Source organism: Hyperoodon ampullatus, assembly GCF_949752795.1.
Source record: "Hyperoodon ampullatus genome assembly, chromosome: 17".
Classification (NCBI taxonomy): Eukaryota; Metazoa; Chordata; class Mammalia; order Artiodactyla; family Ziphiidae; genus Hyperoodon; species Hyperoodon ampullatus.
In genome coordinates, this window is record NC_136930.1 from 25,643,080 (window position 1) to 25,663,327 (window position 20,248).

The window sequence follows — 20,248 nt, forward strand, 5'->3', positions numbered from 1 at the left end:
GAAAAGAATTTCCTGGATTCATATACACACAAACACACACAACTCAGACACACACACACATGCACACACCCACTGTTTTAGTAAATAAAATGGAGAAAGGAGTAGTTTCAGTATAAGACACATATGTCAATGTGAGATTTGTGACAGGAATTCTTTGGTATTCTGAAAACAGGGCTCGGAGAACTGAGAGAAATAAACAAGTTAACTGTTTCATGAAGGGAGTACATTTTAAAGATTTTAAACTGAATTCTTCAGGATTGAATGATATGATTTATGTTCTAAGGTTAGAAAATTATTGCTTAGATGCAACAGAAACTTTGAAAAAGAAAAGAAATGGTAGCAAAATGAAATGTGAAATAAACAAATATCAGCATTGTAAATTTATATGTATTGACTATACCTAGCCCTAAGCAGAGAAGGAAAATTAATACTGAAAAAGTAATGCTTCAAAATACACACCTTTGCTGTGACAAATATGGGACTAAATAATATTTTTATGAATACTATTGACTTTCAGGGTTCATATGAGATGAAGTACTTTCAACGAATGTCAAATAAGTGTTACTATAATATATGTGCAAATTAGTCAATAAGTGATGCTATTCCCCTTTGTCCTTTGGGGAGCAAATTTTCTATGAAGAAATTTTACATTTAAAGAATTATGTCCAATATACTTAACATTTTTGAGGTGGAAATTGGTATAGAGATAGTGGAACACATATACATAACACAGTATTCCACCATTTTCCAAGTCAATTTGGTTAGGAATAAATGGTTGGATTCTCCATAGTTAAGAATTTGCAATATCTGTGCTGCTTGTAATTTTAAAAACAGGTAGCATTGTTGCTGAAACTATCTACATGGAAAAATGAACCCAGCAATTTATTTCTTTAGAAATAAATAAATAAACAAGTGGTACACATGGCTAAGAAAGAGTAGGTTATGTAAATAACTCAAGTAAAAATTACTACACATCTCTCAGCGTGTTTTTGGTAGGAAATAATTGTAAAGATATAAGTAAGTTATAAATAAAAGTAAAATAAGGTGTATTTTAAACATCCCACAGGAAAGTCTCACATGTAACATCACATAGAAAAATAATAAGAATAGTAGTTTACTACACAAATTAAGAGTTTATTGACCAGCAAACTTCACTGACTCCTTCTTATTGTGAACATCAGTTTCCTTTTGGGTCCTTGTAGTAGCATCAGTTTGCTTTTGGGCCCTGCCCTAATTCTTCCAAATATCTTAAACCACCCAATCAGAGATTGTTAGAGCTAATAAAGACTGTATATGTCAAATAGTCCATACAGTTCAGGCTACAGTTAGGACAGTAATGTGGAGAGCTTTAGGTTCAGATTAATATAAATAATTTAGGAATAATCTAGGAAAGCCAACAAGGTTTATGGACTCCTGTTCCAGTGAAATTTCTGGGATGCTATGCTGCCTCATTTACCCTATGATCTTGTGTATTTCTCTTTGGAGGTTTTTAATTGTTGCAAGAAAGAGACTGGTGAAAGAAAAGGTTGTTGAAAGCAATAAAACTGTATCACCAATGCCCAAGAAGGTGGGTCAAAAACAAGTGAGAGTAAATCAATACTAAAGCTAAGTTAAACAAGACACAGGCAGGAGACTATTAATGGATGCTTTAGTCAGTTTAGAAGTTCTTACTGCAAAGAAAACAAAACAAATACAGAATGAACACAAATAAGGAAGAATAAACATTCTAGAACAACTACATTTCTAAGGCAAATAGTTTTTAAAAACAATTCTAGCTGTTTAAAACAGGGTTAACTAAGGTCATTTCAAAACACAAAATCTAAAACTTGAAAAACCACAACAATATGTATAAGTGGATTACTAAAAATTTGTCAGCAAGCAGAAATGTGTCTTTTGCATCATAAATAAAATGGATTGTATAAATAGTGAATGCAACTTGATGCATGCACCAGTTCTATATGAATGTGTTGTTATAAAATATTGTCAAAAGCTTAAGTTGAATGAAAATATAAATATTTAAAACATAAGACATACTCTAATGATACATTGATTTCTTTTCAGGTTGATAATTCTTTTTTATTGCAGTGTAGTTGATTTACAATATCATGTTAGTTTCAGGTGTAAAGCACAGTGATTCAGTTATAAATTTATTATATATATATATATATATATTCTTCTTCAGATTGCTTTCCCTTGATACATTGATTTTTAAGAGCCATGTGTGATCTAGTCAGAGTGATTGTATAAATTGATGTAATAGAAATTTCATTGGCCTGCATATCACAAAACATGTATTCTAAACATACCTATCCAGCAAATGAGTTACATGCCTTGAATAATCAGTTAATTTCTGCTACATTCTGCTTTTTATTTGTCCATAAAGGAGTCTTGCAAATATTTGATGCTTAATCTACACCAGAAAACATGGGGAGGCTATATTTGTTGTTTATAAACTGAGTGCTGTGGGACATTGTGGTACCTCAGAAAATAGATAGGGACACCTAGGTATATTTAAAATTTTCAAGGAAAAACATCTACACCTTTTGCACAGCACACAAATTAATATTACCATGTCCTTTTGACATAATTATTTTAAAAAGGAAATTCTTAAGTATTTCTTTTGGCTGGGGGACGGTGAAAAAAACTATCAAGACACTAGGAAACTAGGAGATCTGAGAATTTGTAAAATATATGATCTTTGCCTTCCTATCCAAATCCAAACCTGAATGACTAATTAAAAGTTGATTTAGGGGCTTCCCTGGTGGTGCAGTGGTTGAGAGTCGGCCTGCTGATGCAGGGGACACTGGTTTATGCCCTGGTCCGGGAAGATCCCACATGCCGCGGAGCAACTAGGCCCATGAGCCATGGCCACTGAGCCTGCGCGTTCGGAGCCTGTGTTCCGCAATGGGAGAGGCCACAACAGTGAGAGGCCCGCGTACTGGAAAAAAAAAAAAGTGGATTTAGTTGTTTGGAATGCAATATGTCCATTTTAAGTGAAATATTTGCATTTCTTCCTAAAGTTGGAAAATTAACACTTTGGCTTTATTTCTCAAGAAGCAAGGTTTCTTTTTTAAAAATTACTATTGCAAAATTAAGAAAATGCATTTCAGGTAATTAAGAGAAGGTACATATACACAGGCAAGTAATTGTTACAATTATAGCCATTAGTTACAGTGCACCAAATGTGATTGACCAAGAAATTTCTAATGCAGATAAAAGCAAGCTCCTTATTTTAAATAAAACTATAAAAAGAAAGAGGAAATTATCAACATATAGAGCAGTATTGATTTATTTTTGTTGTTCAAAGTAATATCTTTGTTATGAAATATTTCTACCCAGTTTTCCTCAGTAACCCTGTCCATGCTGTTAGGATCACTGTGGATGGTACAACACAGCTAAGAGGTTGGAAGTCACATTATACCACTCCACCATGCAGTTGCTTTGGAGGTGTTTGTTTTCTTTTGTTTTACTTTTTTTTTTTAATTCAGAGTTTATTTCCAGGTTTATTGAGGTATAATTGATAGATAACATTGTGTAAGTTTAAGGTGGACAATGTGATGGTTTTATGCACATACGTATTGTAAACTGATTACTACAATAAGGTTAATTAACACCTCCATCATCTCACATAATTATCCCTTTTACTGTGGTGAGAACATTTAGGATCTACTCTCTTAGCAATTTTCAAGTAAACGTTATGGTATTAACTTTTGTCACCATACTGTATATTAGAACCCAAGAACTTATGTATCTTATAACTGGAAGCATGTACCCTTTGACCCTTGGCAACCACAAATTGACTATTTCTATGAGTTCAGCTTTTTTAGAGTCCATATATAAGTGAAATTACACAGTTTTATCTTTCTCTGTCTGATTGATTTCACTTACCATAATGCCCTCAAGTTTCATTCATGTTTTCACAAATGGCAGGATTTTCTTCCTTTGAATGATTTTTTTCTGTTTGGGAGATTATATATATATATATATATATATATATATATATATATATATATATATATATATTCCATTTTTGTAATCTATTTATCCATCAGTGGACACTTAGGTTATCCATGTCTTCACTATTGTTAATAATGCTGCAATGAATATGTGAATAGGTGTGAAGTGATATCTCATTGTGATTTTTATTTGCATTTCCTTGATGTTTAGTGATGTTGAGCACCCTTACATATATCTGTTGGCAATTTGTATGTCTTCTTTAGAAATATGTCTATTCAGATCTTTTCCTTATTTTTAATTGAACTATTTGAGGGTTAATTTTGCTATTGAGTTACATAAGTTCCTTATATATTTTAGATATTAATCCCTGATTAGATATACAGTTTGTAAATACTTTTACCATTCTGTTGGTTGGGGTCTCCTTATATTGATTGTTTCTTTTGCTGTGCAGAATCTTTTCAGTTTGATGTATTTCCACTTGTCTATTTTTGCTTTTGTTGTTTGTGATTTTGGTGCCATATCCAAAAAAATTAATTGCCAAGATTGATGTCAAGGAGCTTTTCCGTATGTTTCCTTCTAGGGGTTTTATGGTTTCAGATCTTATATTTAAGTATTTAATCCAGTTTGAGTTAATTTTTGAGAGTGGTGTAAGACAGGGTTCTAGTTTCAATTTTTGCCTTTGGCAATCCAGTTTTGCCCACACCATCCATTGATGAGACTATTCTTACTCATTGAGTATCTTTGGCTCCCTTTTCAAATATTAGTTGACTGTACATGCGAGGGTTTATTTTTGGACTTTTGATTCATTTTGCATTGATCAATGTGTCTATTTTTATGCCAGAACTGTATTGTTTTGATTATTATAGCTTTTTAGTATATTTTTTTAAAAAAATCTTTATTGGAGTATAATTGCTTTACACTGTTGTGTTAGTTTCTGCTGTATAACAAAGTGCATCAGCTATACGTATACATATATCCCCATATCCCCTCTCTCTTGCGCCTACTGTAGTATATTTTTAAATCAAGAAGCATGGTGCCTCCAGCTCTGGTCTTCTTTTTCAGGATTGCTTTGGCTATTTTTGTGGTTCCATACAAATATTAAGATTATTTTTTTCCACTTCTGTGAAAAATGCCATTAGAATAGTGATAGAGATTGCATTGAGTCTATAATTGGCTTTGTGTAATATGGACATGTAACAATATCAATTCTTCTGATCCATTAATATACATTATCTTTCCATTTATTTATGTATTCTTTAACATCTTTCATCAATGTCATAGTTTTCAGTGTTTATATATTTTACTTAACATTAAATTTATTCCTAGATATTTATTGTTTTGATGCTACTGTGAATGAGATTGATTTCTTTCTTTTTCAGATAGTTCACTGTTAATGTACAGAAACTCTACTGATTTTTGGAGGTTGATTTTGTATCCTGCAAATTTTCTGAATTCCTTTACTAGTTTTAACAATTTTTAGTGGAGTCTTTATGATTTTCTATGTATAATATTGCATTTTCTGCAAACAGAGATGATTTTACATCTTTCTTTCCCATTTAGATGCCATTATTGCTTTTTATTACCTAATTGTTCTCACCAGGATTTCTAATACTGTGTTAAATAGGAGTGGTGAGAATGGGCATCTATATCTTTTTCCTGATCTTGGAGGGAAAGCTTTGTGCCTTTCACCATATGATGTTAGATATGGGCCTCTCATATAGTCCCTTTATTGTGTCAAATTATGTTCCTTCTATACACAACTTGTTGAGAATTTTTAATCATGAAAGGAGGTTGAATTCATTACATATTTTTTCTGTATCTGTTGAGATGCTCACATTATCAAATGTGATGTATCATATTTATTGATTTGCTTATGTTGAACCACATTTGCATGTCAGGGATGAATACTACTTAATGATGGTGAATGATGTGCTGTGAACTCAGTTGACTTTATTTTGTTGAGAACTTTTGCTTCCATATTCATCAGAGTTATTGACCTACAGTTTTCTTTTCTTGTAGTGTCTTATCTGGCTTTGATATCAGGGTAATGCTGGCTTCCTAAATAATGACTTTGGGGTGTTTCCTCCTCTTCAGTTTTGAAAGAGTTTGAGAATAATTGGCATTATTCCTCTTTAAAAATTTGGTAGACTTTATCCAGAAAGCCATCCGGTCCTGGACTTTTCTTTGTTGGGAGGGATTTTTTTTAATTGAAGTATAGTTGGTTTAAAATGTTGTGTTAGTTTCTGGTGTACAGCAAAGTGATTAAGTTATACATATATTTTTTTCATAGTCTTTTCCATTATGGTTTGTTACAAAATATTGAACATAGTCCGCTGTGCTATACTATAGGATCTTACTATTTATCTATTTTATATATGGTAGTTTATGTCTGCTAATCTTAAACTCCTACCTTATCCCTCCCCTACCCTCTTTCCCCTTTGATAACCATAAGTTTGTTTTCTATGTCTGTGTTTTTGTTTTGTAAATAAGTTCATTTGTATCATATTTTAGATTCCATATATAATTGATATTATATGGTATTTGTCTATCTCTTTATGACTTACTTTACTTAGTATAGTAAACTCTAGTAAATCCATGTTGATACAAGTGGCATTATTTCATTATTTTTTATGACTAAGTTGTACTCCATTGTGTGTGTGTGTGTGTGTGTGTGTGTGTGTATATATGCCACTTTTTTATCCATTCATCTGTCAATGGACAATTAGGTTGTTTCCATGTCTTGACTATTATAAATAGTGCTGCTAAAAACATTGCAGTGAATGTCTTTTCAAATTAGTGGGGTTTTTTTTCTTTAGATATATACCCAGCGGTGGAATTGCTGAGTCAAATGGCGGTTCTAATTTTAGTTTCTTGAGGAACCTCCATACTGTTTTCCATAGTGGTTGCACCAATTTACATTCACATCAACAGTGTACAAGAGTTCCTTTTTCTCCACATCCTCTCCAAAATTTGTTATTTCTAAAGTTTTTGATGATAGCCATTCTAACAGGCTTGAGGTGATATCTCATTGTGGTTGTGATTTGCATTTCTCTGATTATCAATTTTGAGCACTTTTTCATGTGCCCAATGACCATATGTATATTTTATTTGGAAAACTGTCTATTCAGGTCTTCTGACCATTTTTTTAATCTAGTTGTTTGGGTTGTTTTGATATTGAGTTGTATGAGCTGTTTGTATATTTTGGGTATTAACCCCTTGTTGGCTGCATCATTTGCAAATATGTTCTCTCTTTCCATAGGTTGTCTTTTCATTTTGTTGATGGTTTCCTTTGCTGTGCAAAAGCTTTTAACTTTGATTGTGTTTATTTTTGCTTCTGTTTCTTTGCCTTAGCAGATAGATCTAAAAATATATTGCTGTGATTTGTGTCAAAGAATATTCTGCCTATGTTTTCTCTCCTAGGATTTTTATGATTTCTGATCTTACATTTAGGTCTTAAATCCATTCTGAATTTATTTTTCCCAGCATTATTCTTGCCTCCTTTGTCATAGATTAATTGACGTATGTGTATGGGTTTATTTCTGGGCTCTTTATTCTGTTTCATTGACCTATGAGTCTGTTTTTGTGTCAGTACCATGCTGTTTGATTACTGTAGCTTTGTAGTATAGTCTAAAGTCTGGACACGTAATACCTACATCTTTGTTCTTTTTTCTCAAGATTGCTTTGGCAACTCAGGATATTTTGTGGTTCCATATAAATGTTATGATTATCAGTTCTGTGAAAAATGTCACGGAGCTTTTCATAAGGATTTCATTCAATCTATAGATCATTTGTGTAGTGTAGACAATATTAATTCTTCTAATCCATGAACATGGGATATCTTTCCATTTGTTTGAGTCATCTTCAATATCCTTCATCAAATCTTTATAGTTTTCATAGAATAGTTCTTCTACTTCCTTGGTTAAGTTTACTCCTAGATAATTTGTTCTTTTTGTTGCAATTTTAAATGAGATTGTTTTCTTACTTTTTCTTTCTGATAGCTCCTTATTAGTGCATAGAAAAACAACAGAGTCTCTATATTGATCTTGTATCCTGCAACCTCACTGAATTCATCTATTAGTTTTCACAGTCCTTTGGTGGAGACTTTAGGGTTTTCTATATATAGTATCATGACATCTGTAAATAGTGAGAGTTTCACTTCTTCCCTTCCAATTCAGATGGCTTTCATTCCTTTTTCTTGTCTGGTGGTTTTGGCTTGGACTTCCAATAATATGTTAAATAGAAGTGGAGAGAGAGCATGGTGGTGGTGGGATGAATTGGGAGATTGGGATTGATACATATACACTAATATGTATAAAATAAATAACTAATAAGAACCTACTGTATAAAAATAAAATAAAATAAAATTCAAAAAACAAGAAATGAAGAGAGTAGGCATCTTTGTCTTGTTCGTGATTTTAGAGGGAAGATTTTTCAGCTTTTCACCATTGAGTATGATGTTATAATTGTGATTTTGTGATATAATCGTGATTTTGTCATAAATAGCCTTTATTATATTGACATATAGTCCTTCTGTATTCACTTCGCTGAGAGTTTTTATAATGAATAGATGTTGAATTTTGTCAAAAGATTTTTATTCATCCATTGAGATGATCATGTGATTTTTATTCTTCCTTTTGTTAATGTTGTATATCACAGTGATTGATTTGTGAATATTGAACCATCCTACATAACTGGAATAAATCCATCTTGATCATGGTGTATGATCCTTTTTATATATTGTTGAATTTGGTTTGCTAATATTTTGTTGAGAATTTTTTGCATCTGTGTTTATCAGAGATATTGGCCTGTAGTTTTCTTTTCTGTAGTGTTTTTGTCTGGTTTTGGCATCAGGGTAATGGTGGCCTCATAGAATGAATTTGGGAATGTTCCATCATCTATACTTTTTTGAAACATTTGAGAAGGATATATATTAGCACCTTTTTATATGTTTGGTAGAATTCCCCTATGAAGTTGTCCAGTCCTGGACCTTCACTTGCTGGGATGTTTTGTTTTTGTTTTTGTTTTATTACAAATTCAATTTAACTACTGTTGATCATAGGGTGAAAACTATAGTGCCAAAAATAACTTAATAAAACAAATTATCTTGTTTTATTAACTCAATATACAGGTATTAGGTATCAGGTTTAAGTAAACAAATAAAAGAGAGCACAGAGAATTAAAAGTCAATATTCAACTGAACCAAAATGCAAAATTATTGATAAATATTAAACTTTTACTTGTATAAACAAATTCTATCTCCAGATAGTCATACAGTACTACAACATGTTGCCCCAAGCTAGTCTCCAAGAAAAGGCAGATATTCTACAAAAATAACAAATAGATTTATAAAAGAATTAAAACATTGAGGCTAAACACTGACAAATTTAACAATATCATATATTAAGTTCAGCATATAGTAACTTAAAATAAAAATCTCTGATTAATAAAAGGAGAAATTCTAATCAAGAAGTAGAAAATTGTATCTGAAAAATTGAGAAATTAAAAATATGATCAGTATTGATTTAAAAATGTACAAAAGGGGCTTCCCTGGTGGCACAGTGGTTGAGAGTCTGCCTGCTGATGCAGGGGACACGGGTTCGTGCACCAGTCTGGGAGGATCCCACATGCCGTGGAGCGGCTGGGCCCATGAGCCATGGCCGCTGAGCCTGCGTGTCTGGAACCTGTGCTCCACAAGGGAAGAGGCCACAGCAGTGAGAGGCCCACGTACAACAAAAATAAATAAATAAATAAAATAAAAATGTACAAAGTAGAATTGATAATTAAAACAAAATGTTAAAAATTAAATTAGAATATTTACTTAAAAAGTAAAGGAACTATTAAATACCAGGCCTATGGCAGTAGATTCGAAAATATGAATAAAAAGGACAGTTTTAGAAATGCAATTTTTCATAACTTGGCAAATTTGTCATGTCATAAAATGTTCTCTATCATAATATATTATAAAAATGTAATAATTGAAAGAAGAGATAGTGAACCACACAAATCAACCAAAACAGGAGAGATAAGAAAATGAATCCTAACCAAATATCATGCCTACTTATTTTCTTGGAAAATTCTGCTAAGCTGCTTAATAAAATGAATTATCCCCATGCTATGCAATTTATTTTGGTGCACAGAAAATGATGAAAAACTTTTTTGAGGAGACTTACTGGTGAGTTCACATGGAGGATATGTCTGGACTATAAGTCCCCAGGACAGAGTCATACAGGTAAGTTTCATGTGTTCAGATGATCAAAGCTAACATGAATTAGCATCTTGCCACAGTGAATGTGTTCTGTCTTGTTACAGAGGTACAGGTCCCAGGAAAGATTCTATTAGAAGCTGCCTTCTTAAATTTTTGTGATAAACAGTTGGTAAGTAAACAGCTTCAGTGAAACTAACTGCTTTTAAGTGAAGAAGTTATTGACATCCACATCCACTTTCCCAATGGCTGAATAATTTCTAAAATATTTAATGGAACATGAAAATAATCCTCAGTTATCCATCAAGACCAACAATGACTGCCAGACTGTAGGTAATCTGTAGATTAAGTACTAGATCAGAGGGTTCATGTGGAGGTTATATCCAGACTCTGAATCTCTAATAGGATATGATCATAGATATAAATAAGATTAAATATATACAGCAATGTGAATGCATCCAGAGGTCAGTCATTACATTAAGTAACTTAATGAGTCAACCTGAAATGATACAGTAGCCATTAGCTACAAATGGCTATCAAGCACTTGAAATGCAGCTAGTCCACATTAGGATGTGTAATGGCTTAAAATACACACCTGCATTTGCAGGCTTACTATGGAGAAAAAGTAAAAGGAATAAAGGGAGGGAGGGAGGGAAGAAGAGAGAATGGAGGAAGAAAGAGATAAAGAATATTTCAGTAATAATTTGTGCACTGATTACATATTAAAATGATAGTATTTTGGCTATATCAAATTAAACAAAGCACATTTCTATAATTAACTTCACTTATTTATACCTTTCTAGGCAAATTAAAATTACATAAGTGGCTCTCAATATACTTCTATTCGGCAGCAGTGCCTTAGAGGCATTTGTCTCTAAATTGAAGATTTCCTCAGGGTTGCTCAAGTTTCTCCAGCTTCCCTGTCCCCTCATCTACATCTTGTCTGCAAACCCTAAATAGACTACCCTTTCACTCTGATTTTCAACTTTAATTATCAAGATGTAGGTTATTGACTAAGCTAATAAGTGTGTGATTTGCATCAGTTCTAAACAATATTTATCCATTATGCCCTAGTGATGAAGTACAAACCAAACAAAGTTCTAATTTAAGACTATAAACAAAATTCAGTTACAATTCCTTGAAAAATCTTTAATAAAATACTATCAAGTACAATTCGACCATATGTCAAAAGATCTATCAAATATTTTCAGTAACATTTCTCCCATATTGGAAAGATTATTTTTATTAGGAAATTTTTTTACAATTATGAGAACAATAAAAATATTTAGATTGATCCTATTGTTAGCTGTCAGTTAGACATAACATTCAATATGTATTTCCTGTTAAATTTATTTGTTTGAAATAGCAGATAACTTTCTTAGATAATATAGATAACATTTATCTCAAACAAAATGGTTCTAACATAATGAAAGTTGAAAAAAAGAGGCAATTCCATAATATTAAGAATGAGAATTAAAGTCTCCCTTCTCATTTAATACTTAACATAATTTTTGTCATGATTGCCAGTTAAATAATGAGGAGATATAAACCAGAGAAAAAATTGGATCTAAATAGGAAAAAAATATTATTACTTGTGGATAAGTTGTAAGAATTAAAATGGAAGCATTTTAGGGTAAATGAATATTCAATAGTAGCTATATATAAATTAAATATAGATATATCAATAGCTGTCCTAAATTTTGACAGTAACAACATTCATTCCTCAAAGTAACAAAAAATTAATATATCCCAAATATTTTAGAAGAAAGGTAAGAAAGTTTGATGAAGAAACTAAGGATAAAAAAGAAGGAAAATAAAAAAGTATACTGCCAAAGTCTATATATAAATATTTTCAATTAATAGAAAATGATAATTAGTTAATGAGTGGAAATATACTGTAAAGATAAAAATTATTTCCACAGTAATTTGTATGTTGATGAAAATCTAATAAATATCCATCTGTTTTATTTTAAGCTGATCCTAAAGTTCCTCTGGCAGAATATATGGGGGAGACTAGCCAAAATAAATATGGTATTGAGAAGAATTAAGCAGAGATTTTCCTTACCAAATGTCAAAGCACAAAGCCCCAGTAGTTAATTAGGTCTGTCTGGCAGAGACTACTATTTTTCCTTCCAAAACTTATTCTCTGATTCTTCTTTAGCATGAGGAATTTTACTTAAGTACATAGTTGTTCAGCTTCATTTGCATTTCACATCTCCTGTGGCTAGACTTGTCTCTGTGACCAGATTTGGTCAATGAGTTTTAATCAGAAGTGAAATGTATGGTTCTTGGGTTGTGCTCTTGAAACGCAGGAAGCTTGGCAGCTCTTCTTTGAAATAGTTGTTGGAGACTTTCAGTATGAAGCTGTTTGCTTAGGATGGCGAGCAATAAAATAAGGAGGCTGCATGTCCAGTGTCATAGAGACGTCATATCAGCTCTGAGCTGCTTATACAAGGACTATATATGAGACAGCAATGCATTTCTCTATTTTAAAAATCACTATTATTTGGCCTGTGTAACTTGATGCGGTATCCTAATTAATATAGTGTGACAAAAAATAATATGTTAACTCAGAACTTTAATATATGATAAAGACAGCCACATACAAATAGAGTGAGATGTTTATTATATAAAATGATGTTTTTAAACTAAGCTATTTGTTAAAATAAGAAAGTTAAGTTTATATATCATATCATATACTAACTAAATTCAGGTAGTTAAAAAGTTAAACATAAAACACGAAACAAACAAGATAAAGATAGCAAATATTCTTCAGCTATCAAGAGAGGATACTATTTTTCAATTTTAAATAGACAGAAAGGGTTATATATATACATATATATATATATATATCTCCACAAAATTAAAAACTTATTATTTAAAATCATATGCAAAATTAAGAGACTGAAAATACAAATGTCCCAGCAATCACTAATATATTTACATTATAGATGATCATTTTATTAAAACTTATATTAAAGGAAGCATAATCCCTCTATACCCCATTGTACATATAGAAATCATCAGTTATAGTAATGTCAAGAACATGTTTTGACCATTCTCCTATATTTGTTTTGCAATAAACAAATATCTCACACTGAGGATCATGTAATAATATTGTTTGAACAGAGAGGAAATGATAAGTACGGTTTTATGATTACCTGGACAAATTGGAGTTTAAGTTTAAAAAAGTCATACAATATTAGAAACAGAAAGAACTTCAAGAGTGTTTCACTGTTTTTAGAGAAAAAAAACAAAATGTTAAATGTGTTCACAGTCTCTGCTACATAAAATATATGATTTTTTTACATAAATAAAATTGGCATTGTATATATTGTATTTTACCATCAAGCATTTAGTATTTCTCTGGATGTTTTTTAAATCTCTGGAATGTTAAAAATATCAGTTTGTATAGAATCTTGTTATTTTCCCAACACTGTATTAAGAGTCTTCATATTTAAGCTAGGTCAATAAAGATCGTAAAATAACTTCGTGTCAAACAGATTTATAGAATAGGAAAGTTTACTTGACTGCAAGAAATCTTTTCCTGCTAAAAATGTCTAAAAACTAGGATATAGCTGAAATTAATGAATTTGTAGAGTTGATATTGAAATTATTATGTTCATATTATGAATAGAAAAGTTTTTCTTGGAGTGAAATGGTCGATTTTTTTTAACATCTTTTTTTGGAGTATAATTGCTTTACCAAGTTGTTTTAGTTTCTACTTTGTAACAAAGTGAATCAGCTATCCATATACATATATCCCCATATCTTCTCCCTCTTGCGTCTCCCTCCCACCCTTCCTATCTGACCCTCTAGGCAGTCACAAAGCACTGAGCTGATCTCCTTGTGCTATGCAGCTGCTTCTCACCAGCTATTTTACATTTGGTCATATAAAAATACTAGGAAATGTCCAATGTCTTACAAGACCCAATACCATTGTCTGAAAAACCTAACTGTCTTTACTGAAGGCCAAGTGGGGATGAATTTTATTGCTTTTAGAAAGGACATTAAAAAAGATAGAAATATGATCAGGGAATAGCAATTTGTTTTCACTCGAAATAGAGAGCTAATACAGACTAATACTATCATTCAAGTTAGAGGTTCATATATTAACACTTCTTAAAATATCCATCTACTGTGCTCCCTATTCAATTGTATTTGATGAATAAATAGATGACTGAAGAAGGGCAGGAGGGAATAAGAGGGGCACAGGAAGGGAAAAGGTGGTCATAGTTTTAATAACAGCATAGGGGGCTTCCCTGGTGGCGCAGTGGTTGAGAGTCCGCCTGCCGATGCAGGGGACACGGGTTCGTGCCCCGGGCCGGGAAGATCCCACATGCCGTGGAGCGGCTGGGCCCGTGAGCCATGGTCGCTGAGCCTGTGCGTCTGGAGCCTGTGCTCCACAACGGAAGAGGCCACAGCAGTGAGAGGCCCGCGTACCACAAAAAAAAAAAAAAAAAAAATAACAGCATAGGAACACTAAGAAAACTAGTGAATTCGGCTCCATTTTAACACGAGTAACTAGTAACACTAGTAACTCTACCAACAAGTCAGAGGGTGTTATCTTTGCGTTTTAGCCAGGAGGCATGGAGGTTTTGTATAAACAGGTATAATGTTCTCTCAAATAGGCATATAGATGAGTTACAATTTGTATCAGAACATCTCATTATTTACCTCTTGGGGAGAAACATTTTGAGTTAATATAAAACATAGTTTTACTTTAAAGTAAATTTCAAGCTTCATGGGATTGTCAGAGGAGCAATCCAAGGGAATTATTAATTCAAGAAATATAATGACTTGGTCCAAAATTGCTTTAAAAATATATATTTCTTGAAAAACTGGGCAACAAATAAATCTCGGTCAGTGTTCATTAGCAAACATTTTCTTATATTATCCTCATGTTGGTTTCCTTGAACATTATTCTATCAATTAGCAGCGTTTCCACCTGAATGTTAATGATATGTGAAAAATACATCCATCATTTTCTTCTTAGAAGTGAATTACCTAATATTTTATTTTAGCTAGTTATTTCCAATAACCAGTCTTCCAAAAATCTGATACAATTTTCATTTACTTAAAACTTATAGAAAAAGTTCTTAAAATTCTCCAAGGTCACTATATCAGTACATTATGCAAGCAAATGTCTAAGTTTGAATAAAATAATACAACTAAATAATTAAACAACCACAGCAACAAAATAACTAAAGGTCATACTATAGGACTAATTTACACACATTTCTTTTCTTTTAGATGGAGTTTATAACCCATCAGTCTTTTCTTTCTTAAAATGTAAATTTATAGGGACAAAAGGATATTTGCATTTAAAATAGTACCAACTCTACAGCAAAAAATTCATGCTTCTTAACTATCAATTTATCTTGAGTAAGTAATTACTTTATGTACACTTTTCTCACCCATTAATAAATATAAAAGATGTCATATAGTATCATATCACTAATTCATCTAAAGAATGATGAATGTTATCAATCACCCAGTGCATGTTAATGGGATACAGAACTCAAGATAGCAAAATCAAGGTGGAAAAGAAGTCAATACAAAAAAAGAGAACTATTATTTATCAGGTATAAAATAAGGGCCAGAATTTATAGAAACTACTTTCAGAGTATATTCCATTAAATTCTTACAACCACCCAACTAACGTGTGGAGAATAAATATCTTGTCCATGATCACATAGCCAACACAAAGCAGCACTGAGATTCAAACCTGCATTTATCAAATTTCATACTCTCTCTCATTATATATATATATATATATATATATATATATATATGAAATAGATATCAAACAAGTATACTTACCTAAATTCTAAATAATAAATTAAACATAACATGCATGGCTAATACTTTTTAATACTTTTTAAAATTCTGCACTAATAAACAAATTTAATTTGTAGGAAGTTGTTTGAGCCTCATATAGACTCATGAACACATATTTTAATCAGAGTTTACATTTACTGTATTCTATCTTTTCTAAGTTTCTTACTTGCTATGAAGAACTATTACAAAATTCAGTCTTCCTAGATTGATAAACACATTTCTATTCACCCTAATTCAATCTTTGGATTGCTAAAATTTTACCACATTCCCTACAAACTTTATCATTCTAAATGGAAGAATTCTAATTATATTTTGTTCCATTTAGTTTATTATAGTCTCAGAAAGAATTTGCAACACTGGGAAAGAACATTTTCTGTACATCTTTAAACGTCTTTTGGGGTCAAGTGTCCTTATTAAGAGTACTTTGCCTTAGGCTCTGCTGTGCCATGGGGTCTGATAAATAGGATTCCATGAAGTTCATGGGAAGCCTACAGTGCAGACCACTTACCAAAAGAAAAGTTCTCAGAAGTGTGTCAAATCTCAGAAGCCAAAACTCAGCTTAGGTGATATCTGTGAGTGAGTATTCAGATGCACTTCTTAAGATTCTAGACTTTAGCTTATTTTATTAACAGACATTTTTCTATGATGCTAATATGTACCAAATATAACATTTTATCAGATTAGGTAGTATATATATATATCAAAGAATAATCTGAAAACGAAAGGCTAGACTTTTTATGCAGTAAATTGCCATTTATTTCATGTAATTGGCTTCAAAAGAAAACATATATTCTTGACTTTAGATTTAAAAACAGGTTACTTTTTTACCAGAAAATATTATTTAATATGCTCTGGGCATAATTTCAACTTCAAGGAACCTATACTAGTATATAAACTTTCCTTAGTTTTTAACATATTTATACATGTATAATAAATATATTAAACAAAATAAGACAAAATATTCTATGAAAAAAGATTATTCAATTATATATTTTATCTCATTTTAAAATACAATCAAGTAAATAGAATGATAGCCTCTTTAGTTTATGGTCATTTTATGAGACTAACACCTGTCCATAAGCAAAAAATAGAGCACTGTAGGAAGTAGACACTGCACTCTCAAAAGGGACTCACAAAATCTAACACTACAAGAACTAGGGCAGAAGCAGTAATTTGAAAGAAGCCTGGGTCAGACCAACTTGCTGATCTTGGAGAGGCTCCTAGAGAGGCAGGAGACAATTGAAACTCACCTTTGGGACAAAGATGCTGGCAGCAGCCATTTTTGGTTGATGAGGAAACTGGTGTTGGTAACAGCCATTTTGAATTCCTCCCTCTAGCTTATGACTTCAGGACCTGGCCCTGACCACCAGTGAGCCATCATTAGCTCCATATGTCCCCAGAGCATGCAGCCACCATGGAAGTAGTTGGCTCCACTCATTAGTTGTTCAACACTAGCTATGAAACCCCACACCTCTCAGCTGGATACCATGAGACCCAGTTCCACCCACCAGTGGTCCAGCACCTCCCAGGGAAGGAAAAAACTCTTACATGCAAATGGAACAGAAAAGAAAGCCAGCGTAGCAATACTTAGGCAAAATCAAAGACTCTAACAAGTGACAAAGAAGGACATTACATAATAATTGAGGAATCATTGTAAATATATATGCACCCAATGCAGGCACACCTAAGTACATAAAGCAAAAATTAGTAGACAGAAACAGAGAAATTGACAGTGACACAATAGTAGTATAGGTCTTTAGCACTATAATGACATTAATAAAGAGATCATCCAGAATGAATATCAATAAGGAAATACAAACTTTAAATGACACATTAGATTAGATGTACTTAGTAGATATATATAGGACATTCCATCCAAAAGCAGCAGAATACACATTCTTTTCAAGTGCACATGGAACATTCTCCAGATAGATCATATGCTGGACCACAAAACAAGTCTCTGTAAATATAAAAAAACTAAAACCATATCAAATGTCTTTTCCAATGATAATGCTATTAGACTAGAAACCAACTACTAGAAAAAGAATACAAAAAAATGCAAACACATGGAGGCTAAACAACCTGCTAATAAACGACCAATCGGTCAATGAAGAAATCACAAAGGACATCAAAAAATACCTGGAGAAAAATGAAAACAAAAACTCATCAATTCAAATTCTATGAGATGCAGCAAAAGAAGTTCTAAGAAGGAAGTTTATAGCAATACAAGCTTACCTCAGAAAACAAGAAAAATCTCCAAAAAACAACCTCACCTTACACCTAAAGGAATGAGAAAAAAATAAGATCATTATATCATTTCTTTTTAGATTCTGCATATAAGGCATATCATATGATATTTCTCTTTCTCTGTTTGACTTACTTCACTCTGTATGACAGACTCTAGGTCCATCCACCTCATTACAAATAACTCAATTTCATTTCTTTATACGGATGGGTAATAGTCCATTGTATATACACACATATTCTTTATCCATTCATCTGTTGATGGACATTTCATATTCCATTGTATATTCACATCTTCTTTATCCATTCATCTATTGATGGACATTTCAGTTGATTCCATGTCCTTGCTATTGCAAATAGTGAGGCAATGAACATTGTGGTACCTTTCTCTTTTTGAATTTTGTTTTTCTCAGGGTATATGCCCAGTAGTGGGATTGCTGGGTCATATGGTAGTTCTACTTTTAGTTATTTAAGGAACATCCATACTGTTCTCCATAGTGGCTGTATCAATTTACATTCCCACCAACAGTGTAGGAAAATTATCCTCTCCACACCCTCTCTAGCATTTATTATTTGTGGATTTATTTTTTTTTTATTTTTATTTTTTTTTTTTGCAGTTCATGGACCTCCCACTGCTGCGGCCTCTCCCGTTGCGGAGCACAGGCTCCGGATGTGCAGGCTCAGTGGCCATGGCTTATGGACCCAGCTGCTCCACAGCATGTGGGATCTTCCTGGACTGGGGCACGAACCCGTGTCCCCTGTATCGGCAGGCAGACTCTCAACCACTGTGCCACCAGGGAAGCCCTATTTGTGGATTTTTTGATGAAAGCCATTCTGACTGGTGTGAGGCGATATCTCATTGAAGTTTTGATTTGAATTTCTCTGAAAATTATCAGTGTTGAACATCTTTTCATGAGCCTCTTGGCCATCTGTATGTCTTCTTTGGAGAAATGTCTATTTTGGTCTTCTGCCCATTTTTTGATTGGGTTGTTTCTTTTGATGATATTAAGCCTCATGAGCTGTTTATAAATGTTGGAGACTAGTCCCTTGTTAGTCATATCATTTGCAAATATTTTCTCCCATTCTGTGGGTTGTCTATTCATTTTGTTTATGGTTTCCTTTGCTGTGTAAAAGCTTTTGAGTTCAATTAGGTCCCATTTTTTTATTTTTGTTTTTATTTCTATTAGTCTGGGAAACAGAACAAGAAAGGTATTGCTGTGATATATGTCACAGAGTGTTCTGCCTATGTTTGTCTCTAGGAGTTTTATAATGTCCAGTCTCACGTTTATGTCTTTAATCCATTTTGAGCTTATTTTTGTGTGTGGTGTTAAAGAATGATCTAATTCCATTTTCTTACATGTAGCTGTCCAGTTTTCCCAGCAACATTTGTTGAAGGGGATGTCTTTCCACCACTGTGTAGCCTTGCCTACTTTGTCATAGATTAATTGGCCATGGGTGCGTGGGTTAATTTCTGGGCTGTCTATCCTGTTCCATTGATCTATGTTTCTGTTTTTGTGCTAGTACCATACTGTTTTGATGACTATCTCATTGTAGTATAACTTGAAGTAAAGGAGCCTCATTCCTCCAGCTCTGTTTTTCTTTCTCAAGATTGCTTTGGCTATTTGGAGTCTTTTGTGTCTCCATATAAATTTTAAGATTTTTTGTCCCAGTTCTGTGAAAAATGTCATCGATAATTTGATAGGAATTGCATTGAATCTGTAGATTGCCTTGGGTAGTACAGTCATTTTGACAATATTGATTCTTCCAATCCATGAACATGGTATATCTGTCCATCTGTTTGTGTCATCTTTGATTTCTTTCATCAAAGAAAGAAATATTATCGTTTATGATTACAGGTCTTTTACCTCCTTAGGTAGGTTTATTCCTAGGTATTTTATTCATTTTTTTGTGTGTGTGTGATGATAAATGGGATTGTTTCCTTAATTTCTCTTTCTGATCTTTTGCTGTTAGTGTAGAGAGATGCAACAGATTACCTTGCATTAA

At 32.6% G+C, this 20,248-nt stretch overlaps 1 pseudogene across 1 annotated transcript in view; it reads left to right on the forward strand.

Moving 5' to 3' along the window:
- The window catches only part of LOC307065310 (methylmalonic aciduria and homocystinuria type D homolog, mitochondrial-like), a 46,769-nt pseudogene that overhangs the window by 15,415 nt on the left and 11,106 nt on the right, over positions 1–20,248 (forward strand). The window lies entirely within an intron of this gene.